This window comes from Phyllostomus hastatus, unplaced genomic scaffold, assembly GCF_019186645.2.
Source record: "Phyllostomus hastatus isolate PE091 unplaced genomic scaffold, TTU_PhHast_1.1 phas_scaffold_78, whole genome shotgun sequence".
NCBI lineage: Eukaryota > Metazoa > Chordata > Mammalia > Chiroptera > Phyllostomidae > Phyllostomus > Phyllostomus hastatus.
Window position 1 is genome coordinate 101867201 of NW_025334041.1, and position 27775 is coordinate 101894975.

General features: G+C 37.0%; 1 protein-coding gene across 14 annotated transcripts in view; it reads left to right on the forward strand.

The window, feature by feature from the left end:
* NRXN1 (neurexin 1) overlaps window positions 1-27775 on the forward strand; it is a 1079628-nt gene that overhangs the window by 252213 nt on the left and 799640 nt on the right. The window lies entirely within an intron of this gene.

Below are 27775 nucleotides of genomic sequence, written 5' to 3' on the forward strand. Positions count from 1 at the left end.
AAGACACCCACCGAATGCCCTTTGTCTCCAAACTGTCATTTCAAAGATGCTTTATTATGAATGTCCTTGGAAAATAGATTATCATGCATCTGTGGGTTTGCCTTCATGCATATATACTGTCTTGTATAATAAAAATAATGATATGCTTTGCAGCAAAGTGCAACCATGTTTACTACACCTTATAAAATATTTGGGCACTCTAGGCTTAGAGTTTGCCTCCTTTAACATAACTCACTCTATGTAGGAGCTATCTAGCTCTCTGTGCATTACGCTGTGGAAAAGGGGGTTTACAGGAACAAAAAATATCTGGTACTGTGGCTGCTGTTTTTGCCTTCATCTCAGACCTGGGAATATGCAGCCTTCATGAAACTGTATCAGGTTAACAAATTAGATTTCAAATCAGATAAAATCTCAAAGTTTTTACAGTCCTTAACATTAAGTATGCAAAAATGTCAATCCAGAATGTCTCCTAGGGTAGTATGAGCTAGAAATTACATGCAGTAAAGAGGGAGAATCTCAGGATGATTATAGGAAAAGCAAAAATGATAAAACACCCAAAGTGGGCATAACTACATTTTAATGGAAAATCAGTCATGTCTCGCTTGTTAAAAGTAATACATTCTTAAAACACCAAAACTGATTAGTACTTAAAGAATAGCAAAAATGAAGAAAATAAATAAAATGTTGCTTTCACACATTGAGTAGGAAAAATCAGTGAACGTTCAAATACCCAACAATGAAGAGAACATGAATAGAGTGAGTATACCCCATTGATGATGGGGTAAAACTAGGATAAAGCTTTTGGAAGGCAGTTTCAAAGACCCCAGTCATTGTATTCTAGAATTAGGTAAATAAATAACTAGAGGTTTACATAATGAGTTCTCTAGAAATATTTCTCCATTGATATTTATGCAAGAAAATAAAAGTAACCTGGATATGTAGTAATAAACACTAATAAAATAAACTGATGGACAGTCTACACAATGTATACCAGACAGGGACCCATTAAAAACTATACTGTGGCTCTGGATGGTGTGGCTTAGTGGATTGAGTGCTGGTCTACGAACCAAAGAGTCGCCGGTTCAATTCCCAGTCAGTCTCATGCCTGGGTTGTGGGCCAGGTCCCCAGTAGAGGGTGTGTGAGAAGCAACCACACATGGATGTTTTTCCCCCTCTCTCCTTCCCTTCCCTTGTCTCTAAAAATATATAAATAAAATCTTGAAAATAAGAACTATATTGTGAAGGAGTGTTTATTGCCATGTAAAATAATTCAGATATACTGGTAAGTGAAAATAAAACATTACAGAGAAATATGTATAAGATATTTGCATTTTTATCATAAATATATGTATAAACAGGCATAGTCTTCTTCACTTTAATTTTATTGGTTTTATTTTTACTGAGATATAATTTACTTAATATTGTATGAATTTAAGGTGTATAGCATTATTGATTTGATACATTCATATCTTGCAAGGTGATTACCACTGTAGTATTACTAGCACCTCTGTTACCTCATGTAATTAAGATGTATCTGTCTATGGTGAAAACAACTCAGATGTAGCAACTTGGCAACTTTGAAGTTTATACTACAGTGTTGTTGGCTATAATCATCATGCTGTGCTTTAGATCTTCAGGCACAGTCTTAAAGGACATGACAGCTCTTAGTGGTGGGATTATATGTGATCTCCATGTTGTATATTTATGTGTTTTTAATTTCTGTAAGCATGTATTGCATGTATAATAAAATTAACATTCTTAATTATTAGGAGCTCTACTGTGCTATTCACCAATTTAAAAGGATATTTTTAAAATCCTGGCTATCTGTGTCACCTGTTATAATGAATGAACCTCAGCACTTACACAAATAGATGCAAGTTAGGAGGGCAGGGAAACTGTAGCAGGATATTCTTGAAACAAGTTAGACTTCACACTGTTGACCTCTCTCAAGTTTCTGTCTTCATCGATATTTCTTCTACTAGAACCTCAGAAATCATTCAAGATCATCTCAAATGCCATCCTCTTAATCACTTTTATTAAAATCTTTCTAATATATCATCACTTTCCTTTTGTTAAGTCCAGTAGCTTTTGGTGTTTATCTGTTGTCTCACCAAGGTTCTACATGGACATAGAATTAGTTGTGTGTTGTAATTGTGCTCTGTGTATTGTTAAAATAATGTGTTCCTTGGAGTTAGATAGCACTCTTATATTATAATCTGGGACAACGCCTAGCATAGTCTCGGACTATTAAAAAAAACAATTAATTACAAGCAAATTCTTCTCTTACATGCTAGAGAGCAAAAGTCTTTCCTAGTTGATCTCTTTTCTTTCTGTTTTAAAACATTGGGTTTGTTGAATTTCATCTCTTCATTTTGTCCTTTGAATGAGGAGAGGTGCACGCACCTGTAATGACTCATTGTTTTTACACCCTCAGTCTCCATGGAATCAGACGTGATTGTCAGCAGCAGCTGCTTCTGATGCTGCTAAATGTGTTTCAGGAGACTGGTGACTGATTGTGTTTCAGAAGCTCATCAAGTGTAAAAAACAACAAAAAGGAGGTGTCTAAAAACTGCCTCCTCCCCAGTTATGTTATTAATAACAGTGCATAGGTCCTGCTCAGAGATATCTGCTGCAGGAATGTCAGAAAAAATGAAAATGCTAGTACTATTTAACAGTATTTGTATTAAATTGTTTTCATTTCTACATTCAGGCTTTTATCCTTATAGTAACTCAAAGATGTCAGTAGAGCCAGCATTCACTATGACCATTTAACAACTGGAATGTATTTGAATTGCCCCAGACCTAATTCTTGGTTCAATATTCTTTTTTATTTCATCACACTTCTTATCTGACCCTTGTGGATTTATATTGGTTAGAACTTAGTCTTTTACCATACTTAGATGCTATGCAATGCTTTCTTCTCTATTTTCCTGAACAGAATGCTATTTTTTTCCTTTAAAGTGTTCTTCTGTTGCTGTGTAATGCCAGACAGTCAGACACAGAATGGAATGCTTTTGTCCTATAGTACTTGGTTTCCAAAATGCTTTGCAGAAGCTCCGTAGCCAGTGCTCCCAACGTGGACTGGACCCTGAAGCAGTTCTGCATGGTAATCGCGATCAGGAGCGTGCCATTCCGACCTGTAGCCATTTTAAAAATCAACTCTGTTGTACAAGGGCTCCCTTGCTTAGCCTGGTATATTTGTATTAAACTCGCCACAAAATTTAGGCCTTTAACCATGAACAATTTTATACCGTAAATATTTTTACTTGATTTTATTTAACCCACTTAAACCTCATATTCCATTTACTAAGAGAAATTAAAGGCAATGTTACAAAAAAAGGCAATTTTTCTTTTGGAGGCTTTTCTTGGTGGTTAATTTAAGTAATACATAAAATCCGATAAAAATAATTGGATCTCTACTCTGTGCTTTAAAAGCAAATATTCACTACCAGGGAATATACATCATTTGAAACCATTACCTTTGTCTGCAAGCATGCAAAGGACCTTCTAACTTGAGAGCCAGTTCTAATGGAAGAAAATTGGCTAGCAAAGGATATTCCCAGGCAGACACAAGATGAAGTAAACGGTCACTTAAGGCTTTGATTGTGGCAGGCAATCATATACTTTACCTGGCGCTAGGTTGTATTTTGTTTCCTTGAATAGGAAGGACTAAGATCAAGTACTGGCTATTAAAGCTGTGGAAAACTAGAAATGCCAGGTTCCGATGCTATGTTGTGGCAGGAGTACAGACTCAGAAGAAAATGCCTCCCAGAATAATGACGACAAGTGGTCTGCAGGCTTACGGGTGTGGCTCCATGAGAAATAAAATATAGACTTCCAGTTGGATTTTCATATTATTTTAAATGAAATATCTTTTGACATGATGCTGTGTGTGTGTGTGTGTGTATTTTGTGGGTTTGCTCAAAACTATTTCTGTCCAATTGTTGGTATGCAGGGATGCTTCCTCAATGGAGAAATTACCACCATTGGTTCAAAAGCTTGATGCAACATTTTAAAGATTATGAATGCTCAGAAATAATGGCCCAGAGCTCACCATAAGCGATTTCTGTAGTAAAGGCGGCCCTCCCTTTGTGCTTTCTTGACCCTTCCCACAAATCTGGAACCCGTGTCAGTTTCCCAGGTAAATGATAGCATATTTAAATCCAGCAGAAAATTGTCATTTGAAATTTGTGGGCCAAAGTGTTTTGTAAAGTCAATCATTCTCTAAAATGTATTTCTAAGTTTTGATATTTTATATCCAAATTTTATTTCAATTTTTTGTTTATAAGTTTTTTCTTGGAATTGTTCAAACTTGTGCCTAATGATCCAAAAGAAGCTGTGATGTGCAGGGACATATGTTGTTCTCAGTACTGTCAGAACGACAGTCAGTTTGCTCAGAGTATTATTTTAAATGGCCCATTATGCATTGAGTTCCCAGTAATATTGTGGAATATTTACTTCATCTTAGATTTTAAGCTTCTAGAGGTCAGAGACTGTGAAGTTTTCCTGTTACAGTGCCAACAACTACACCACACCCAATTAAGCAACACATAAATGCATGTTTAGAGATAATGATCCCCTTTCCAACAGAAGAAAATTACCCTGAGTGAACTTGGGGATGTTTACGTGGAAGTGTTGACTTTTAAGAGAGAATATAAGGACACCAAAATGTTTGAATTGAGGCAAAAATACATATAAATGCTGTGGCAAAGATTTTTTTGTGGATAAAAACCATTTTAATCTTCCTTGCAATTTATTCATTAAACTTTTACTTGGAAGGAAGGACTCCTCTGTGATTGACAGTGACGACCTGAACAGAATCCTGACAGCTTCCACTAGTATGTCCACCCTGTGCCTTTAAAGACTTAGCTTAATATTCGTTACAGTTCCATTAGTTATCTGTAGAGTCACAAATATGGGACTTTAGAAATTCTCAAAGCGTGTGTTGTTGGAATGATGACAACTGCAACATTTGATTACTAACAATGGAGTAGTTCTTTTTCAGATCATAAAAGAACAATAGGAGTGCAAGGAAATCTCTGTAGAACCTAAATCCATCAGACAGTTGAGAAACAAAAATCTAAAGCAAAGATGAGATTACCTCAGGGGTAATTTACAGAAATTTACAGAATGGCACAGAAGCAAAGAAAATACAGTGTTGCTGAGATTTTAGCTGTTTGCTAAGGCCTCTCTCATGAAGAAGGAAAAACAATTCTGTCATTTTTTAAAGAATTATATTCATCTGGGAGTGCAATATATTAACTGATAGACTCTATTATTAGATAGCACGGATGGAGATTGAAATGCAGGAAACATTCTTACCACACAGGAAATCAGACCGTCTTGGGGCTATCTTGAGGCAAATCATATTGTCCATTTACATTCTATTTAATTTGTTCTTAAGGCAAGGGATGGGGGTCGGGGAGTGGAGAGGCAACATGTATTCACTTCACAATTTTTCTACTAATAGCAGAGACAAGGCAAGACAAGAAAATATGTAATCAATAGGAATAAATGTATAAGGTTGTGTGCTTTATTGTATTCTTGCTTTTATTTCTTGTTGTAGTTTAGATCTCAATAAGGTGGCTTAGAAATTTCATTGGTGATTAAGAATGAGGAGAAAAGTATATCTATACTATACAATAATTTTCTTCATAACAAGACTTTCTTTAGTGGTAAGAAACTATGGAAGAGAAGCAAGCAATACATCCAAATTGTCCAGACACTTTCAGAATGAACTAAGACTCCAGTCATCCAAGGTCCAGAAATATTTAATGATCTGCTCTTTAAGCCAGGATTCTTGTAAAAGCTGGAATTCTGTTACATAATATATATGAAATGCATGACTTTAATTGGTAGCTCATCCATACATCAGTTTGACATAATTTACAATTCCCTCCATGATATTAAATTTTTGTATGATAAATGCTATACATTCAATAGAAATTGCATAAACATTTTATAAAATACTTTCAAGGGGAATTCACAAACATCTAAAATATAGCCTCAAAAATAAGCATATACATTTTTAATGTGTCATATGGACACAACCATTGTTTAGAGGTATTTCAGAGAATTCTGTAAGGTTAAAGAATCTAAAATAAGGTGCCAAGAATATTATTCAGATGTATTAAATGTCCTCAAATTAACCCACCTAAAATGTGTTCAATTTTATGTTCAGAGCAGATATTTGGGGGCTTTTAGTAAACTTAATATATTTCTCTCAAGGAAAAAAAAACAGTGTTTCTTTGGAGATGGTGATGAAATTTTAATATGCAAGAGAGTATTTTTCTGTAAGGCAACAATATCATTAAAGGGAACAAACAGTATGTGATTCTTCAAATCCTCTATAAGTGAAAATACTTCATCTCAAACTATTTACATTCATTTTGGTCTCTGTTGTATTTTAGTTGAATACATTAATTGGGTAGTCATAGGGAAAAAGGCATAAGCTGAGACACAGGTTAATTTAGTGGCCAGGTTATACGGGGCTACCTTACCAGGGAGCCTAGATATCGAGAATGGCCAGGGGCACTTTGCCTGATCTGTGGCAGCACTCTGTCTCAGGCTTTGTGTTGCCTGTGGGTGAGTGAAAAACATTTGTGTTGAGCACAGTGTGACTCCAGCTGTGTGACCCAGCTCAGGGCCATGGAAACGTGACCTGTCTTTCCCTTTGCCAAAGTACCCAAGTTAGAACAAATGGCCTAGAAATTGTTCCTTGTTACTTCTGCTACCCCCAGTCCTATCCCACCTGGATTTTGAGGTCAAAAAACAGGACAATTTATGTAGTGAGCTCATCCCCCTGAGCAAAGGTGAAGGGATTTGCACTTAGAGCTTTTGAGAACACAGGATTAGCTTGGGAGCTCAATGAGCTTAGCTACTCCACTGCACCAATGTTTCAGATTCAGCTTTTATTGATTCTCCCTTATGAAACATTCTCGAAGAAGAGGTGGAATTCATCTATGGGTGGTGCAGGTCATTTATTTCAGGCCTCCTACCTGGCAGCTTTTCTTTCTATCCATATCTCTCTCTTGCACAGGGAGAGGAATATAGGTTTCCCTGTGAAAACATTTAACTCCTTATATGCTTTCTGTGGCTCATTGAAAAATAATAGTAACTATCAAGAGCTACAGATGAAGGACCAAAACAAGATCTAATATCTGAAAAGAGACCTCTGGGCAAAGGTTGATGGAGTTCAATACATAGAACTAATAAGAAGGAGAAAGGGCTTCGGTACCAAATAGAGTAGAGTGGGGGATAATAACGGAGATGAGAAGGATTGAAATATTATAAAGTTCAAATTGCTATAATATAGTAGAAACAAGAAATGTTCTCATGGGTAAAAGAGGTGAAGCTTATTACTGGGACTTAATAGTACCTTTCATCAATACATTTTTGGCAAGAACAGAGTACAGTGAAAAAGGAAACTATGTCCTCCTTACCAAGTACAATCCATGGCTCTTTATTTGGCAATCCAAGGACAAGGCTCTCCTTTTGTCCCTGTCTGTAGGCCATTGAGTTTAGCCTCCTCACACTGCGCCCAACAGAACACCTACAGCCTGTGGATGTTAATTTGAAGAAGCAGTAACATCCTGCCTCACACTTCCCTTTCCCTCATGGGCCAGCTAGTTTTGTACACGGGGTGTTGTCACTGCGTAGGCATCAGCTTATGTTTGAGGAACAGCATTTGAGATATGGGAAATTTGACCAATAACCAAGGATGGGTCAGGGCATGCTGACCATTGCAGCTGGAAAATCACCTCCGTATGTCTCACTCTGATAGGATTTGGAGAACTCAACGAGTCATAACAGCACAAGGATTTCAACAAGTGACCTTTTTAAAAAATTTTTTTAAGTTTCTCACATTATAGGAACCCCTGTACTTTTTTGTCAATTTTGTATAAAGCCAAGTTTATTTTGATGTCATTTTGATGTCTCCTGATCTTTTTTGGACTTTAAGTATGTTTTCATGTTTGATTTACTTTCTGGGTTAAATATTTTATTTTTAATTACGGTGTACACCCAACAATACTAGTTTGTGTTAGTTTCCGGTGTATAGTGCAAGGGTGAGACAATCATATGCTTTACAAAGTGATCTCTCCGATGTTTCAAGTACCTTACTGCCACCTTGCATAGTTATTACAATATTATTGACTATAGTCCCTATGCTGTAGTTCACATCCCCATGACTATTTTGTAATTACCAATTTGTACTTCTTAATCTTTTCACCTTTTTACCCATCCCCCAAACTCCTCTGCCTCTGGCAACCATCAGTCTATTCTCTGTATCCATGAGTCTGTTTCTAATTTTATGTTAATTTATTTTGTTCTTGAGAGTCCACATATAGTAAAATAATATGGTATTTCTTTTTCTCTGTATTGGACAGATACATACAAAAGTAAAACTAGACCACCCTCTTACACCATATATAAGAATAAATGTATAATGGATTAAAAAATCATATGTAAGACTTGAAACCACAAAACTCCTAGAAGAAAAGAGGCAGCAAAATCTCTAACATTTCTTACAGCAATATTTTTTCCTATATTTCTCATGTTTGCTTTTTTAAGATAAGAAAGTCAATACCATGAACATCTTTCATTATTTTGTCTTTATATCACCTAGCACCATGGTAGGCACATTGCCTAACAAATATTTAAGGAATACTTCTTGCTCATTATCAGCAGCTTGCTCTAGACAAAGGTGGAAAGAATGCTCATAACCCACTTTGTATCCTGATGGAGCCTATTCCAGAAATCCTCACCTGTTAGGTTGAGTGGGGCTGAGGCCAGGCATTTGTGCATTTGGCAAGAACATTAAGAAGTTCTACTTCATGCCCTGGCTGGTGTAGCTCAATGAATTGAGCACAGACCTGTGAACCAGAGGGTCACCAGTTCAATTCCCAGTCAGGGCACATGCCTGGGTTGCAGACCAGATCCCCAGATGGGGGCATATGAGAGGCAACAACACATTGAAATTTCTATCCCTCTTTCTCTCCTTTCCTTCCCCTCTCTCTAAAAATAAATAAATAAATTCTTTTTTAAAAAATGCACAAGCTGCAATAATAGTAAGAAATTCTACTTCATTGTCAAATCTGATTTTGAGAAAGCTTGTACCTAGTGACCCCAGGACTCTTAGCCAGCAGTCAGTACCACAGTCAGCTAGTATTTCTTTATTGTCTATTATATGCTCATATCTATGCTAGATATTTTGGCGGTATAATAAAATTTTAATATTTTAAAATACATGGTTCCATTTTCAAAGGATTGACCTACCCTATTTTATATATTTTTTTATTTTATAAGGTTTTACTTATTTTATAGTGCTGATGTAGAAGTTGTAGCAAATTATTCAGAAGATCTAACCAAGATAATAATTGAAGGTGGCTACAGTAAACAACAGATTTTCAATGTAGACAGAACAGTCTTATATTGAAAGTAGATGCCATCTGGGACTTTCATAGCTAGAGAGGAGACGTCAATGCCTGGCTTTAAAGCTTCAAAGCACAGGCTGACTAACTCTCTTGTTAGGGGCTGGACAGCTGGTGAGTTTCCATTGAAGCCAGTGGTATTTTCCCATCATGAAAATTCTAGAGTCCTTAAGAATTATGCCAAATCTACCTTCCCTGTTCTCTGTAAATGAAATATGAAAGCCTGGATGACAGCACATATATTTTACAAAATGGCTTACTAAATATTTTAAGCTAGTTATTGAGATCTACTGCTCTGAAAAAAGATTCCTTTCAGAATATAACTGCTCATTGACAATGCACTTGGTAGCCCAAGAGGTCTGATGGAAATGGACAGACATTAACGTTGCTTTCATGCCTGCTAACACAACCCCGATTCTGCCATCCATGGATCAAGGAACAATTTTGAGTTTCAAGTCTTAATTTTTAAGAAATGAATTTACTTGGGTCTTAAATGCATTTACTAGAAGTGGATAGTGATTCCTCTGACAGATCTGGGTAAAATATATTGGAAAACCTTCTGGAAAGGGTTCACCCTTCTAGATGTTTTTAAGAACAGTTGTAATTCAAGGGAAGAAGTTAAAATGTCAACATTAACAGCACTTCAGAAGTTGATTCCAACCCTCATGGATGACTTTCATGGATTCAGTGGAAGAAGTAAGGGCAGATGTGGTAGAAATAACACGAGACTTAGAGTTGGAAGTGGAGCCTAAAGATGTGACTGAATTGCTGCAATCTCATGATAAAATTTTAATGGATGACAAGTTTCTTTTTTATGAATGAGCAACAAAAGTAGTGTGTTGAGGTTGAATTTATTCCTGGTGAAGATGCTGTGAAGATTGCTGAAATGACCACAAAGGGTTGAGAATATTACATAAACCTAGTTGATAAAGCAGCATCAGGGTTTGAGAGTATTGGCTCCAATTTTGAAAGAAGTTCTGTGGGCAAAATGCTATCAAACAGGATCACATGGTACAGAGGAACCATTCATGAAAGGAGGAGTCAACTGATGTAGCAGACTTCACTGTTGTCTTACTTTAAGGAATTGCCATAGCCACTTGGCTTGCAGCAGCCACCACCCTGTTCAGTTAGCAGCCTTGAACACTATGGCAAGGCTCTCTACCTGCAGAAAGATCGCAGTTGCTCAAGGCTCAGATGATGGTTAACATTTTTTAGCAATAAAATGTTTGAAAATTGAGGTATGCATATTTTTTAGATATAATGCTATTTCACACTTAATAGATATAGTATAATGTGCACATAACTTTTATATGCAATGGGAAACCAAAAAATGTATGCAACTGATATTGTTGCAATATTTGTTTTATGGTGGGGTCTAGAACTGAACCAGCAATATCTCTAAGATACACGGGTACTTTGTTCATGAAAAATGCCACATAAAACTCAAGGATCTGATGAAAACTCTTATTCCTATCAATAATCTTTCTCCAAATGTACCTTTGTTGTTTTTGTAATGTACTATTCAAATTCTCATCTCTATGTTCTTCCTTATGTGTCTTGCCTAGTGAGGAATGGGCTGCCTCTGCCTTTGAATGAATAGTCCTGGTCTAAATCCCCTTCTTCTTGTGTCAGCTTCTACTGACAGTTCAGTTCACAAGGTCTTTTTGTTCAATCATATTTTTAAAATATCATGTGTTATTTCTATCTAGGAAAATTTTTTCTTTTTTTGTATTTGTGTTTTTTTATTTTATTTTAATTGTTGTTCAAGTACAGTTTTCTATCTTTTACTCCCATCCCAGCTCACCCACCCAGCCCTCCCCAGCTCCCTCCCATCTCCAACCCCCTAGTTTTTGTCCATGTGTCCTTTATACTTGTTTCTGTAAACCCTTCCCCTATTCCCCTGAAATTCCCCTGAAATTCCCCTGAAATTCCCCTGAAATTCCCTCCCCGCTCCCCTCTGGACACTGTCAGCCTGTTCTCTATTTCGGTGTCTTTGGTTATATTTTGCTTGTTTGTTTGTTTTGTTGATTAGATTCTTGTTAAAGGTGAGATCATATGGTATTTGTATTTCACCACCTGGCTTATTTCACTTAACATAATGCTTTCCAGTTCCATCCATGACTGGTACCACCACTATGGAAAACAGTATGGAATTTTCTAAGAAGACTAAAAATGGATCTGCCTTTTGACCCAACAATTCCACTGCTAGGATTATATCACAAAATTTTTCTTGAGGACAAAGTTTATTTTATTCATTCATTTGTTCATTATTTCATTCTACATTCTTAAGGAGTTGAGTAATATAGGGGTTTAGAGGTTTTGGAATGTAAATATGACAATAGTATATGGGGTGAATGGCATGGGTGGGTGGAGGTGAAAACTAAAGATCATCAGAAAGTTTCTTTTGCTGACTTTCTTTGTTTCCCATCTAGTCTTCCACCATCGTTTATCCAGAATGGTGCAACATCATCCTTTTTTCTCTCTTCAGAGCAATCTGTAACCTTTTTCTTTATATGTCTATCTCAGTGTTGTCCCTTCTTTATGATGTTCATGCCTGGTCCAGTTCCGCAGAGATTTAATGAGTGCCCACTGTGTACTACGCCTGAGATAACTACCAAAGGTTCAAAAGTAATTAAGGCATTTTTTCATAACCTAAGGTCTAGAGGGCCTACACTTTACTCTGGAACTATATTTGAGAGTACTGTGGATGTGCTTGGAATATATGAAGGATTTAGAAATAGTCCTTTCAAAGTAAAAATGGTTTACTTTCATTATTACTTATAGCTAATACAAGATAGAAACTTCACTCTCCACAATCTCCCCTGTGGCATGGTATTGAGCATTTACCTACAGTTAAAGAATGGACTGAGCTTATTTTCTATAACTGAGATAAAAAAAAAAACCCACTTAATTCAAAGTGACGATACTTGAGTTTCCCTGAAACATGCATCCCTGTACGCCAGCCAGAGTGTGATAGATGTGTCTAGAAATTAATCATACATTTAAGCAATGGCAAAGCCCAATCTAAGATGGGTCCCAGGCCACATCTTAACTGCCCTGTGATATGCTCTGTAGTCTAATGTAACTATGAGTGGATCAATACCAAGAAAAATATTTTAGTGGAGCCAGGACTCACTACTGCATCCTTATCCTCCTGCTATGCTTGAATATGCTTCCAAAAAAGCCCCCAAAACTGTCTGTCCATTCATCCATCCAGCCATCCACCCATTCGTCTATAATTAAATATATTTGTATGTATATGTTATATATATGCATATATATATATATATATCTACATACACATATATATTCATGTAGCTGTCAAATTTTTTTTCACTAAAATAAAGAAAATCCTATTTTCTGAGACTGATCATTAATGACTTTTAAAAATTGTTTTAGACATTCTAGATTTTGCTGAACTTCTGCCATGTTTTTATAATGTTATTACCCTGATGAATCTTGTCCACCTGTCAGGGCACAACAAAACCAACTGGTGTTAGTTTCAATGCAGCTGTTAATGGCAGCATCTGATTGAAAGCCGTGCTGTAGATATGTAAGGAAGTCAAGTTAAGCGGTGCTGCTGCGAAATAAAAATGCTCTTCATTAGTGGCTTTCTGGTTACCTTGGCTTCTAACTCCCATGGCAGACAGAATAATTCCCAGACATCATTTGTTCAGCATTGGATTTGGATTTTTGATTTCTGAATTCTGTGCATGATGCTGAACTAATTTTCCTTTATTTTGTCTAGGCTATCAGTATTTGACACTGGATGGTCATGTTAATTTCCATTTCTTCCCCAAAACAGATGCCCAGATTTTTCAGTTTCATGGCAATAATTTTTGGATACTTTACAGAAGTATAAATTTTCTTTATCATCATAATAAGGCTTGACAAATGGTCCTAAAGGATCAGGTAGAATTTCCTTTCAGATGAGTGAGTTGGTTGTAATCAGGCTGTTTCCAGGCAACGGGTCCCGTGGTTACTGGTTTCTTAATGTCTCTAAAACTAGAATCTCATTCTGCAAAGGAGTGGGAAACCTTGGGAAAATAAATACAGAGAAAGTGATTTCTCACCCCATCTCTTTTAAACTGTTTTTGACTGAGTTTATTCTACATTTGCATTTCCTAAAATGTATAATTTATCTGTGACTAAGACGCCCAGAGAAATCAGAACTTGCCCCAGGGTAATGACGTTAACACATTAGAGAGACAGCAGGTTTCCTTGCTGGAGATTAGGGGAATGTCTCATTGAGTTCATAGCCCATCTGTGATCCTATAGGCTTGCTTTGGTGGGCTGTGGTTTAGCTGCAGATTTTAAAGGCCACCCTCTGGAGTTGGAAGAGATACCTTTGGCACTCTTTAGTGTAGATACCTATACTTGAAGAAAAAGGGGAGTCTCTTATGCAACACCCAGAAATCATAGCTTTATCCCTCAGTATTATCAAAGCCTCATAAATTTATTTTTAAAGAACAATTTACATTTTTTCTGTACTCGCTTTTAGAAAAACATGAGGTGTTAACACTTGCCATCTGCTTTATTTTCCAGGAAGCTGAATAGCTGAGACCATGTCCTGAAAAATCTCTAAAAAAGTTTTGGCTTCAAGTTCAGGCTATGTGTGGGTGTGGTGTTGTTGTTGTTTGTGGTGGCTGTAGCTTTACCAGTTGATATTCCTAAATCCAAATAGGACTTTGATGAGGGAGTGGCTGTAAAGTGTGAGGATGATGGAGTTGTGAGCTCTCACCAAGTAAAAGAGTCTCCCTAGGGGTGAGAACATACCATATGGAAATTGTCAGTGACTTAGCTGCAGCAAGCCATTTCTCCCATATAAAATCTTCTCTGGGGATACTTACTCACTGTTCGTCCTAAAGACAGAGCTGTGAGTGACATTGGAGACCTCCTAGCTAAATCCTTTCCTGTTATAAAAAAAATGAAGAAGTCCAAATAGATTGATAGCTTATGAATTTCAACTAAGATGCCCTGGCTGGTGTGGCTAAGTGAATTGAGTGTCAGCCTGCAATCCGAAAGGTTGGCAGTCTGATTCCCAGTCAGGGCACATGACTGGTTTGCGGGCTGGGTCCCCATTTGGGGGCTTGTGAGAGACAACCAATGTTTCTCTCAAACACCGACCTTTCTCCCCCTCTTTTCCTCCTTCCCTTCTCCTCTCTCTAAAAATAAACAAATAAAATATTTTTTAAAAAAGATTTGTATCTCATCCCTGAATTCAATGTCCTTTCATTAGGACATTCCACATACTTCTACTTGCTTAAAAATATTGGCTGAGAATTCCAGTGTTCTCAACACTTCTTCCCTTGCATCTGCTTTATCCTGGTGTGGGAAAGAACTGTATCAGATTCATGAGAAATGGAGTCGGGTGCATATTTGTAATAATGCACAGTCACCAAGCCTGGGCAGAAATTCAGGGCAGGAATCCTGCTTAGAATTAGAAATATAGTTGATGTTTTTGTAATTTGTCTTTATATCAATAAAGGGAAAGTTTGATAAATTATAAGCCAGGTTTATACTACCTGATAACATTTAGCACTCACAATTGAAAATCTAAATTCTTCTAGTTTCTTTAGTAGGCAACTATATATTTAGGCATGTTTATAATAAAACAAGCATTAATTGTGTGTCCTAATTTGTTTTATTTGCATGGCCAAGAGTTAAAATGCATTAGTAATATAAATCACATTGCATAGGTAAATCCAAACAAACTCCGCATTTGAAAATCTGAATATATTATTCAGGGAATTATTCATTTTAAAGAAATAGTTGTTGTTTAGCAAAGATATTTATCATAGCATTGTGATATAATCAGATATTTTCTCGTCTACTAGACTATGTATCACCTTCTCAAGGGCAGAAACTGCGTTCTTTCCATGCTTGCCTCCCCATTGTCTCACCTTAGCACAATGCCAGAAATCTAGTAGTCACTACATTAGTGGTTATTGAATTGTCTGATACAAATTCTCTCTGCAAAATAAACATTGAGAAGGACAGGTTGATTTGGTAAGCATTTATGGAAAACTTGTACACCACCACACAAATACTGGGTACTATAGATTTTAAAATTAATGAATTCATTCCACAGTCAAATTTACTACCTAGTGGTGGGGGGAGTTGTAAAGATGACTGATTATAATACAAGGTGTTATACATGGTAATAAAGATTTGTTATTGTGTAAAACCAATTAGACCAGTACATTAAACCATATATAACTGCACAACCTAAGGCATTTTTTCATTTTAGTATTAAGGCACATGCTCCCATACTGTTTATGCCCTTTCCCCAGGGTTATGATAGCTGTGCAGCCTCTCAACTTTGGCTAAGCAGGACCTAGACCAGCTCCCTGGGCACTGCCTGCAGCTTGTCGGGCATTCTTGAAATTAACTAACTTATTCGTCTAAATTCTCATGATAGTCAAGATCAGGAGTCCTTCATCTAGTCAATGATTTCAAGGTATTGCATTAACTTTGATTTTATTCAAAGGTTTTAAAATTGTTTTCCCAACTTTGAAATGTCTCAGTATGGACAGAGGTACTGGTTCATTCCTTTAGACAAATCTATTGTCAGTTTTATTCAGATATGACTTTCACTAATTAGCATTTGCTTAGCGTTTAGTGATGCTGAACTTTGTATCCTGTCCAATAGTATTGCCCTTATAATCTACATAACTGAACAAGAGAAACAATGCTGTCCTGATAACTGTCTGGTGGCCAGCCTTGGTGTTTATCTATGAGAGGTTATCTTAAAAAGACTGTCCTTGAAACTTTCATAGGTGAGGCTGGGCAGCAACAAGCCATGTTAATAAATGTCATCCAGTCTAGGTGAGATTAATCCTAACATACTCCATTATTAACATGGGAAGTACTGTGGAACTTTGTTAAATCCTGAGGCCTTGTTCACCATCCAATGAAGCCAGTAAACCTGTTTTGCCCAAACACCCCACCCACTCCCCACACCAATTCTCTGCCCTCTGTTGCTGCTTCACTCAAGGATACTGCCTGTCTCTGTGGAGGGACTTTGTTAAAAATGAAAACTTAGGGGCTTTCTTCTGAGATTCAGTAGTTCGGTATTCATCCAGGAATATGCATTCCTGTTTCTTCTGATAGAAACTTCTCTTTTCTGGTTCTCCCTCCCTGATTTCTGTGGTTCTTGGAAGAAATGTGAAATAAAATAATATATAAAAATCCTTCTTTCATGTTTATTCATCTTCTTTAAAAATGAGCAAGGCTGTAATTCGTGATGGTTCAGAGCTTTGTTGTGGCACATGACCTCTAACTAAATATCTTCCCAGATGCAAAGGGCCAGCTCATTCAAAATTTCCTCCCTCTCCTAGGTATAAAGACCAATTAGTCACTGAGACTGTTGAACTTTGGTTTTGTATGTGATCAATGACAAGGAATTAATTTAAGAGATTGCTGGTGTGCATCAATTTGTCTATCTCACAGTAGCTGCTGCTCTGTTGAGCTTGTGAAGGCTTAAAAAAATGCTGGCTCACTGTTGTTATTATTGTTTTCACCTATGTCCCTTCTGCCTCTCTGATACTCAGGTTTTTGTGAGATACTTAAAACAAGATGTGCGCGGGCTGTGAACCAAAGTGTTGCAGGTTCGATTCCCAGTCAGGGCACATGCCTGGGTTGCAGGCCATGACCCCCAGCAACCGCACATTGATTTCTCTCTCTCCCTCTCTTTCTCCCTCCCTTCCCTCTCTAAAAAAAATAAATAAATAAAAAATCTTTTAAAAAAAAGAAGATGCAAGACTGAAGTACTCTGCAAGTGCCTTGCTATTCTTAATATGCTTATTTTCAAATTGGTTCTGTTGATGCATGCAGAAGCCTGGATTACAACTGCGTTTGGTGTCCTATTGCCCATTTCTACAGGTCCCCGGTGCCTCAAGCATGCACCTTCATGCACCTCCTCCTTGGCCTTCAATTGATACAAATGCATTGTTTGGCAGGAATTATTTTTCCCTCCTTCCTGGAGTGGTGATGACAAAGAATGAGAGAAAAGTGAGACAAGACAGAGGAGCACCTAGGAAGTGATACTTTTCCTTTCCTGGTGGCAACTTGCCTTCATCTTCCTTATGTTTGAGAGGAGTTTCTTTCCTGCCTTTGAGCGCTCTTCTGTGCTCAGGCGTGCTCGTGCGCTCGCGCTCTCTCTCTCTCTCAATGGTTAACTCAGTAGAGTTCTGTTACATTCCAGAAAGTTTGGATACTTTCTCTTTTAAAATGAACAGTTGGCATTATGGACACAGGAAAGCCTGAAGAAATTTACTAGAAAAAAGAAGGAAAGAAAGCAATTTTTTTTAGTCTCTCAAATTAAGTATTATGCTTCAAAATCCTACAAGACAAATTGCTTTCACAGAAAGAATTTTTCTCTTGGTTAGTTGAAATAGTTTTCATAGGAGTTGGTCTGATATCTGATGTTTCCCCTGCAAATCTCAACCTGAGACAAGATGAAGTGGAAGTACCAGGTGTTCTCTTTGTTTTAAACAACAATAACAATAACAATTTTAGACAGTTGAACACTGAAGGAAGTTTCTCTGCAAATTCCATAAGTATATGATTGACATCTTTAGCAGGACTTATTACAGGTGTTCTCCTTTTGGGAGATAAGGGACTTATTTCCATTATTTACTAAAAAATGAAGAACACAGCAAATCAAGCTCTCTAGAAATTTGGCGAATTAGTGATGCTGTAATGTGTTGATGCAATTTGATTTTCAAAATCATGATACTCATTATTCACTCCTCTAAAAATTTTTCTGAAGCATTTTTGGGGATAATGTGTCAGTTTCTATGTCCGTACACATGTGCTGTACAGCCAAGATGCCTGGGATCAAAGCTAGCTTCTCACAGTATGGCTTTGGGCAAATCACCTTATGACCCTGAGTCTGTTTCCTCTTCTCTAAAATGGGTATAATAATAAGTGTATTACCACATGCGGATGTTTGCGTATGTGCGACAATCAACTGAGAAGACTTGAAAAGGGCACAGCAGAGTACCTGGTGCATAGTGAATGCTCAACACATAGCACTCATCATCACCTTCTCTACCTATAGCTGGAGCTGCAATAGTCCATTGCTAAAGGATTGCTAGCCTCCAGAAATAATACGTATTAGATAGCTTGTGCTATTGGTGCATTTAAAGTATGAGTTGGTTGTCACTTGTTCAACTTGCAATATTTTATAACACATTTGCTTCATGTCATGTCCCTGCATAATTCAATAGGAATCAGGTCTCTGTCTTCTCAGCATTGCTCAGTGGCTAGCACACAGTAGACATTCAATAAACACATATATGAAAGGGAGGGAAGGAAAACAGATGGGAGAGAGATTGTTATTGCCCCTGTTGCTTTCCATGGACTTTTGCCTGTAAATGTTTTCCTGGCAAGTAGAATAAAAAGATCCTTCGAGCAGAGAGATATAGACTGAGGAGATGAGGGAAAGTGATTTTTCTTCTTAAGCAAAAGGAACTGCTGATGGATATGGCACAGTCTTAACCTTCTCTTTAGTTCTAATGGTTCCCTGGGAGGTGTCACATGTTATCTCAGCGGTGGTGTCATTGGAGGGGAAAGTAGGACACTCCTAAGTTCCAAGAGGAGTAACTCAGTTGAAAATTTGTCATAATTCAATAAAAGGAGATGTCCCCTTTATTTTTTTATTGCAAAATTATTCTGTAGAGGAAACAGCAGGGAAGGAAGGTCACTAGCTGTTATAGGCTTTTTCATTGCTCTGTGTAGGAAATCTTATAACTGACTTCATAGGATGAAATATCACCTTCAGTGGCAGAGTTACAAGACAAAAATGGAGAACTCTGACATGTGCTGGAAGAAAACTAATCTTTTGTTGCCGAGCTCCTTCCTTTTCTTCTTCTACATATTGTCTGGGAAGCAGAGTTAGAAATTTGGTCCCTGGATACAAAAAGTTTTTAGCTAATTAATTTTAATGCATTAGTTATTTATTAAATGCATAGTATAATAATAATAACTATAATTTAAAGCAGGAGGAGGAAGAATTGTTAATTAAGCGCTAATTAGCACTAGGCATTAATTAAGCTATATACCTTATATGTACAATATTATCCCATTTAGTAGCCACAAAAACCAATGGTGTAGTTATCATTATTTCACAGATGGAAGATGTGAGGCCTGGAAAAATTAAATAAGAGGCAATTAGTTGGAAAATAACAGGTAGACCTGATCTCAACTCTCTCTGACCCTGAAGTTGAGAACTCATAATCCAGAGAGTGTTGGGGAAAGTCAGGAAATGAAGTAACCAGTTGAAATTAATTAATTGTAATGTCACATAGCTTTTAATTACAGAGGCTAGTCTGTTCTGACAGAAACTTGAAGAAGTAGATAGAGAATGTTTTTATTAATCTTAATATAAAACTTGGGAGGCTGGCCCTAAAGTACCGTAGTTTGATTTGTCCAGATTCACAGAACTGTTGGATGTGAGTTTTACAACCTTTTCACAGCACTGCACTGTCTCATTTTACTTTTTGAAATATCTTACTATTCACCCATTTATTTACTTAATCATTCATTCCCCAGTGCTAAACAGGATGCTAGATATTGAGGATACAAAACAAACAATAAAATAAATATTGTGAAAAGGGAAAAAAAAAGAAGAAAAGAACTAAAAATAAGACCCCTTCTTTGGTTTAAAGAGCTAGGTCCAGTGAGATGGTGACAGAAGAAGGTCATTAGTGTGTGATAGATTGTTATATGAACCATGATGATGTTAATGCTAAAAGGAGGCTTCTAAAAACTTTAGAGGTCAAAGGAGGCCACAAGGAGGAAGTGCTCTGGAACAGGGTTTTAAAAGAAGGAAGTTTAGTAGCCTAATTAGTCAGGTAAGGTAGAGCAAGAGTCAGCCAGGAAAAACAGCTTTTGCAAAAGCTCTAAAGAAATAACTAACATTTAGAAAGCTGTGAATATTGCTGCAGAACAACGTCTGGGCTAGGAAAGGAGAAGCCTATGAAGGCCCCCATTCCCCCCATCCATACATATATATATATATATATATATATATATATATATATATATATATATATATATATGTGTGTGTGTGTGTGTGTGTGTGTGTGTGTGTGTGTGTATATATATATATACACACACAAATGCAAAGAGAAGGGGTTAGAGGGTGGGGAGAGGTAAGAACAGAGGCGGCAGGCTTCTTTAACTTCGGAGAAATTTGGATAACCCTCAAGGGGGTGAAGAGAACCTGAAGGATTTAACAGGGATTGGGGTTGCATTCACAAAGGCCACTCAGCAAGCAAGGTAAGAGCATTAACACGTTGATTGAGATCATGTTTGGGAGAATAGGACTGGAGGTCGGAAAACAAGTTGGGAGACTGGGACAATGTGAATAGATAGGGGTGCTGACCATGCGCAATGAATCACACTCTAGATAAGGAAGCCACAGAAGGACACATAAAACAATGCCTGTCTCACCCACCCTGCCTGCCATATCCACTTTGGAGATTTGAAGGCCCCATTCCCCCCATCCCCCCGCCCCACACACACACAATTGAAAATCACTGATCTTGTAGGCTATAGGTTTGCTGTTGTTTTTAGAAGTGTTGGGGCTTGTGATATATTTAGGACTTTTCAGAGATTTTTTTTTAAAGACAGAATGTGGGGATGGGAGTAAGTAGGTTAGAGAGCATCATAGCTTGATAAGAAAGAAGTTGCAGGAGAAGACGTGGTTTGAGTGGGAGAGGTGCCTCACAAGAGCTCTATGAAGTCCACTAGAGGAGAGACTTCCCCTCATTAGCAGTCTTCATAAAGGACGTGGGACTCTGGGTCTGGGGGAATAAGTAAAATTGGACTGGTAGGGTGGAGGTAACCAAGAGAAGAGAGGGCCTGGAGTTGGAACAAGTGATGTGTGACTAACATCTTTCCATGTGCAGTAAAATACAAGGTCCCTTCTCTGAATTTACAGAGGCTGGGTTCTTTGGACTCTCATGCTGATAAAAAGACATGTTAAAACTTGCTTAATAACTCAGTGAAGGGAGAAGATTCATTTTTCAAGCTCCCAGTGGAATATTGAACACCAACTTGAGGGCTTTGAAGAATAATGAATCATTACAATTGATGTGTTTGAGTAGTAGAGGATCAGGTTGTGTGCAGTGAGACTTTAAAAAATGACCTATGTGCAGTCACCACTAAATAGAGTTTCTTGAAGCGTAAACTGAGTCTATGATCCACCTGTGCAGAAGCTGTAATTCGCCTAGAGGCAGGTCCCTGAGACTTGATAAGTGGAGAACACTTTTCCTCCTAATAACTGGTGGTGCTGAATAAAATATAGGAGTGATCTTCACTCTGATGATCTTCATCGGTTGTGGAACAATTAAATGAAAGCCCAAGTTATTTACATTTAGGGCTGAACACTGGTCAGGAAATGTTCCAAATTAACTCCTAAAACTTTTGATCACAGTAGTTCCCATCTCTGCTATCCACAGAATGAATTCACATATGCAAAGTTGCCCTCATTAACTCTTGAACTCTCTTTAACTGAAGCAAAAATAGATGATTAGAGTTTATTCTGAAGCTTATTGATGTACTGGACATATTTGCCCTTTCATAAGTTTTAAAAAGACTTATTTATTTATTTATTTAGAGAGAGGAGAAGGGAAGTAGAAAGAGGGAGAGAAACATCAATGTGTGGTTGCCCCTCACATGCCCCCAACTGAGGACATGGCCTGCAACCGAGGCATATGCCCTGGCTGCGGATTGAACCAGCAACCCTTTGGTTCATAGGCCTGCCCTCAATTCACTGAGCTACACCAGCCAGGGCTGCCCTTTCATAATTTTTATTGTGTATTTTCACAACATATATAATTTTCAATAAACTTTCTTAAGTACTATATCATTGGATTCTTCACAACTATGTATTTATCTGATTGATCCAGTAGCTGAGATTCAGAGTGATTAATTTTCCCCAATTATATACCAAAACTGTGCAAAATTGGTGCCTGATTCTTCAGCTAATAGTTTAGTTTTATGGCAATGTTCCTGATATGTGCAAGGCACATAGAAGCTAGGTTGAGAAGATATACTCCTTATGCAGGACACACCCATACAGGTGTACCCACAGAGCTTTGGAACTCTCTGAGCTCCATGCTCCCATCAGTGCCACTTGTGACTATTCAGCAGGATGTTGTACCCAATGCACTGTGAGATTTATGAATTCTAGTCTGAAACAAACAAAAAAGGACTTGTACATGTGTTATTCATTCTCATCTTAAAATGTACGTATGCAGCATGTGATTTACTTTGAATACTTTACTATTAGAGATGATTTGTTTATTATGAGAATTGTTGAAAAGTGTTTTCTGGTTTAGAAGTCACCTGTGCAAAGCATTGCATTCATATTTATGCTGTTGCCAAGAATCAATGATTGCTTTTAATTTTGGCCCAAAGATAATTCTCACATTAATTAATAAGTCTAATAAAACCTTGTACTTAGTTTTCTGGTATTTTTCCTTGGGCCACACTCATTTTATGCATTGAAAACTTAAGCCACCAATCAGCCCAGTAAATTAATTCCAAACTGCCTTGGAACACATCCTCATGCTGGAATAGAGACCAGACCACACGGCTATTATCTGGTCATCTCGGAAGCACAACTTTGTGATTCATTTGGTGAAAACAGATGAATGAGAGATCTCAAAAGTGGTTTCTCTTTTTTTCTTTTTTTCATTTGACATGAAGTGCATGACCTGTGTGGACAAAAGGAAAAAAAGACCATGTTACTCTGGAAAGAGAAACAGAGAAGCAGCAAAGAATGTCACCAATCTCTGGGGAGTGGGGGCTGGGAAAGACAGAATAATGATTATTTTACAAAGGCTCGTAAGAAGGAAGACATATAATCAACCTTTGTTTCTTGTTCTTTGATGAATAAAAATCCATTTCATTAAATGATGGATAAGCCTTTACCCTTCATTAGCATCCAGATTTGGTCTTTTAACTAATTAATCTTGGTCACTACAGAGTCAGCCATTATATGAAAGTTGGCCGTTCTAAGCATCCTAATTGCATCTTTGCCATGAAATAGTGTGAGGCATAAAGGAAAGAGAATCCAGCAGGTTTGAGTGCAAGTGTTGAGTCTGATCCCTCAATGAGTTTGTTAAACTATTTCCGCTTCTTATTTTCATTTTAGAGAAATTTGAAATTCTCAACTGGATAAGGAACCACATTTATTCCTACTACAGACCCCATATACTTCTGTAACAAAGCAAGGCAAAAGAGCTATACATTAAATTCTAAAAAATACATAGATTCCTTCATGTTAGACAATGAAAATAATGTCATTCTGTTTGCTGCCCATCGCCCTTGTGAGCATGTCAGGAGATTTCATGGGTAATATTGGAGAGAGGTTCCAGTTCGTGGGAATAGTGAGGCCTCAAATGTTACCCCTCCTGCTACTACCCTTGTCCCCCACAGCTTTTCCTTGAGTATGCCCAGCTGATGACCATCCATTCTTGAGCACCATTCTAGTGATAAGATAATTGGTGGGGTTGCCTGGTAAACTATACTATATTAAAATATTGCTCAGATATTGCTGTACTAAACAATATTTGATTAAGTGTTTAATTGAGAACTTTTTCAGGAAGGGTGTGTTGTATGTGTAATGAGAAACAGAAGACATATGTACTTATTTAGTGTTATTTGCCTGGACCTGGGTTTGTCTGGTTACATAACCATCGATTTGCTCTCCTTTTCCTGCTGCACCCTTTCTTTCCCATACTCTATTATTTTTCTCTGCCTGACCTCACGTTCTGTGTGTGTGTGTGTGTGTGTGTGTGTGTGTGTGTAATGTATATGATATATAGTGTATATATACACACATACGTATACTGATTGTGTAACCATTTCTTCTTAACTCAAGTACCTGAACTTGGATTAAGCATTTCATAATTTCTGTGGAATATTGTAGTTGGTTACTCAGTTTGCTCGCAAGGTACCATTTGTCTCCACACACTAACACTTCAGTACAGAAATCCTGTCTCTCAGGAGGAAAAAGACTGGCTTCAAAGTGTCACCAAGAAAACCATCCCATTCAAAAGCAAACCAAGGTTTCTCATGTCAGTATGTTATGCTGCTTCTTTCTCAGAAGCACTCTTTCGCTACAGCAACATGATCATTTTTCAAAGACTGCCAGCTACAGATTAGGCTTTGAGTTTGAACACATAAATATACATTTATAATAGCATTTATTGATGTTTATTGATTTTATTAGGAATATACAAAAAACACTCTAAGAAGAAAGTAAAAAAAATCTGTAATTTCAATACTGACAAATCTTGATTTTATGTCCTAATCTTTTTGTATGTACAATATAAACAAAACTTTCTGAGGTCATATGAATCTTATATCAGAATATTTGTATCCCCCTAACATTTTAAAATTAACTGCCTATTTTATATGTAAATATACTAATATACTTACAGCTTTACTATTGTTGGTTACTTGGGTTATTTCCCAAACTTTGCCTTTCTAAATAAATCAGCAGTGAACACCTTTGTGTTAAAAACACTGCTTTTCTTTAAGATAGGTTTCCTGATATGAATTAATAGGACAAAATGTATAAACATATTCAGGCTGTTGATAGATATCTCTTAATAGAATGTTGAAAGTGAGTATATTTATTTAGCTGGTGGAGTCTTAGTGGTGTTCTTGTCATTCTGTTTGAGGACTTTCTAAATAAGTGCTGCTTAATATATTTAAACAATGATAACTCCTATTCTAAAGAAAATAACACTTTGTATACTCTGTCTGAGCTTACTGCCACACATACATTTGTGAAATGGAAAGTTCTGTGCTTGTAATTTTATCTTGGGTGAAGCCATACCTAGAGAATGGGGTGACAGATGCATGATGGATGATCTGGCCAGCCTCCAGTCTCTCATTGCTAAGGAAGTAGACAACCCTAGAGAAAAATGCCTGTGGGAGAGAGAGATTGTGGGAAAAGGAAGTGCAGAGAAAAAGGCCTGAAGATTCTATACAGATACTCAGCCACAATTCTGCTGAGTCTCTTCATAAACATTGAGCTAGTCAAATTAAGTAGGCCTGCTCTTTCTTATCCCAGCCCTGTTTCATTACCTGCTGTCACTCTAGAAACCTTTTTGTTATTTCTTTCACATGAAAAGTGACCTTGATTTCCATTTTATCCAAATTGTACTGCATAAAAATGTAGTATATTAAAGTGAGGGTGGCCTCACCTCATGATTCGCCTCCCCTCCAGGAATGACTCTCATTTTAGGAAAGCCCCCCAGATTTTCAGAGAATGGCTTGGCCTAGGATTTAAGAACAATTGGATTAGTAATGGTTATTATTTCTATTCTTGTTGTTATTGTTAGTTTAAATATACAGTGTGGCTCAGTTTGAGTATATCTGACTTTCCTCATTCTCAGAGAAAGCAAGGGTGGCTTGCTTTTCTCAAGGTTTCAAACCCAACATTTTGTGAAATTTCATTGGACCTAGAAGGAAATGCTAAACTTAGTTACAATAGATAATAAAGACCAATCCTGTTATTCTTCGATGTCAGACTTTTATAGCCAGTGAGTTTTACCATCAAAAGAGAAGAAAAACAATTCCTTAGTAAGGACCTCAGTGCTTTAAAATGAAACTCTTCAGTTTTTGTATTTGGTTTGTGGTATCCATGGGTTATATAATGTTTGAGCACGGGTTACCAAATGTCCTGCTCACAAACCAGGTTCAAAAAGCAGTGCAGGATGTAGTCACTGATTCCGCGAATGTGGAAACTGAGATTCCACAAGTTACATGTCTTATTGAGGATCCTACAACTACAAGTGATGGAGGTGAGATTTCTGAAGTTTACATTCACCTAAAACATGGCTGCAGTGGGGCATTATCAGGAAGGCTGGCTGGGAGAGAGGAAAGAGCAGATGGATCTGGAGGAAGGGTGAGTATGGGTGTGAAGAAACAAGGAGTAGATTTTCCACTGATCTGAGACGAAGTCACTTTCAGAAATGTAATGGTCTATCTGCACCAACAGAGGATACTACTGAAAATTAACTGGTGCTTCAGACAATCATGTGGCAACTCAAACCCTCACAATCATGCTGGAAACGCAGTTTTCAAAGTGACTTGAGAAAATCAGATGAATGTTTTAAAAATGTCTTGTGTTCAATAAATATCTGACTTTTCAGTCGAAAATAAATTCCAGTTTCCATATAAAAACAACTTGACATTTTTCAGTAATACTTTTTAATGAGCATTGCTCTGAGCTATAATATAATGAAATTTGCTTAAAAGTAGAACAGGCTGGTAATGCTTGGCAGAACAAAGAGGCATATGGCAAAACAGTTGTGATTTATTGGCGAAGGTTTTCAATTTTTGGAAAGCTAGAGGCTTCGGGCACAGTGGACTGCATCTTGATTTTCAGTCCTAAAAAGGAGCCACAGCAGAACAATATGCTTAGATTACGTTAGCCTGATATATATTTATTTAAAGCAGCTCCTCCTTTGAAATCATGGTTATAAATACATGTTGCATTCGTATTACAAAGCAAAATAGATAATTGAGGAAATTTTCTTGGTAATTGATATTCTATGCTATTTTATGTGACATAGAGAAAATTGTGGCATTTTCAAGGGCAAGGAGTTGACTGGGCAAAAAGCAATTATTTCCGTGTCACTTTGTGTTAATAAGTGTGAAATGTTGAATTTAATCCTCTCCTAATTGACTTTAAGACCTTTTTTAGTTTTTTTTAATTGTAAGAACACTTAACATGAGCTTTACCCATTTAAGCAATTTTTAACTGTATAACACAATATTGTTAACTTAGTTTTTATAAATAATATTTTTCTACTTTTTATTGTTGTTTTATGACAGTTATCCCAATTCTCCCTTTTTGGCTCTCCCCTGCCCCACCCACCCTCTACTCCCACAGTCAATTGTTAACTTAGTTTTTTATTTTTATAAATAAGAAAAGAATGTGTGTGTGTGTGTGTGCGTGTGTGTGTGTGTGTGTATAAAATGAACCAGGATCATATTGTAATAGTAAAACTACTTAAAAGTGAGATCAGTATTAAATCAGAAGATCAATGATCCCACAAACAGTCCTGATTACTGAACCACAAATGAAATTTTCTTTGTCTTTTAAAGGGAACAGGCTCTTTTCATTTTTATAATTTAAAAAATCTCAAATGAATAGTGAATGATCACCTATTCATTTTCCTTTTATGGTATATTAATTTAATATGTATATGGAGTCATTTTTTCTATAATACTGTTATTTTATTCCTCAATTAAATAAGTACTTTAATGCCTTTAGGAATTTCCACTAACCCCCAACTCATCATAATGAT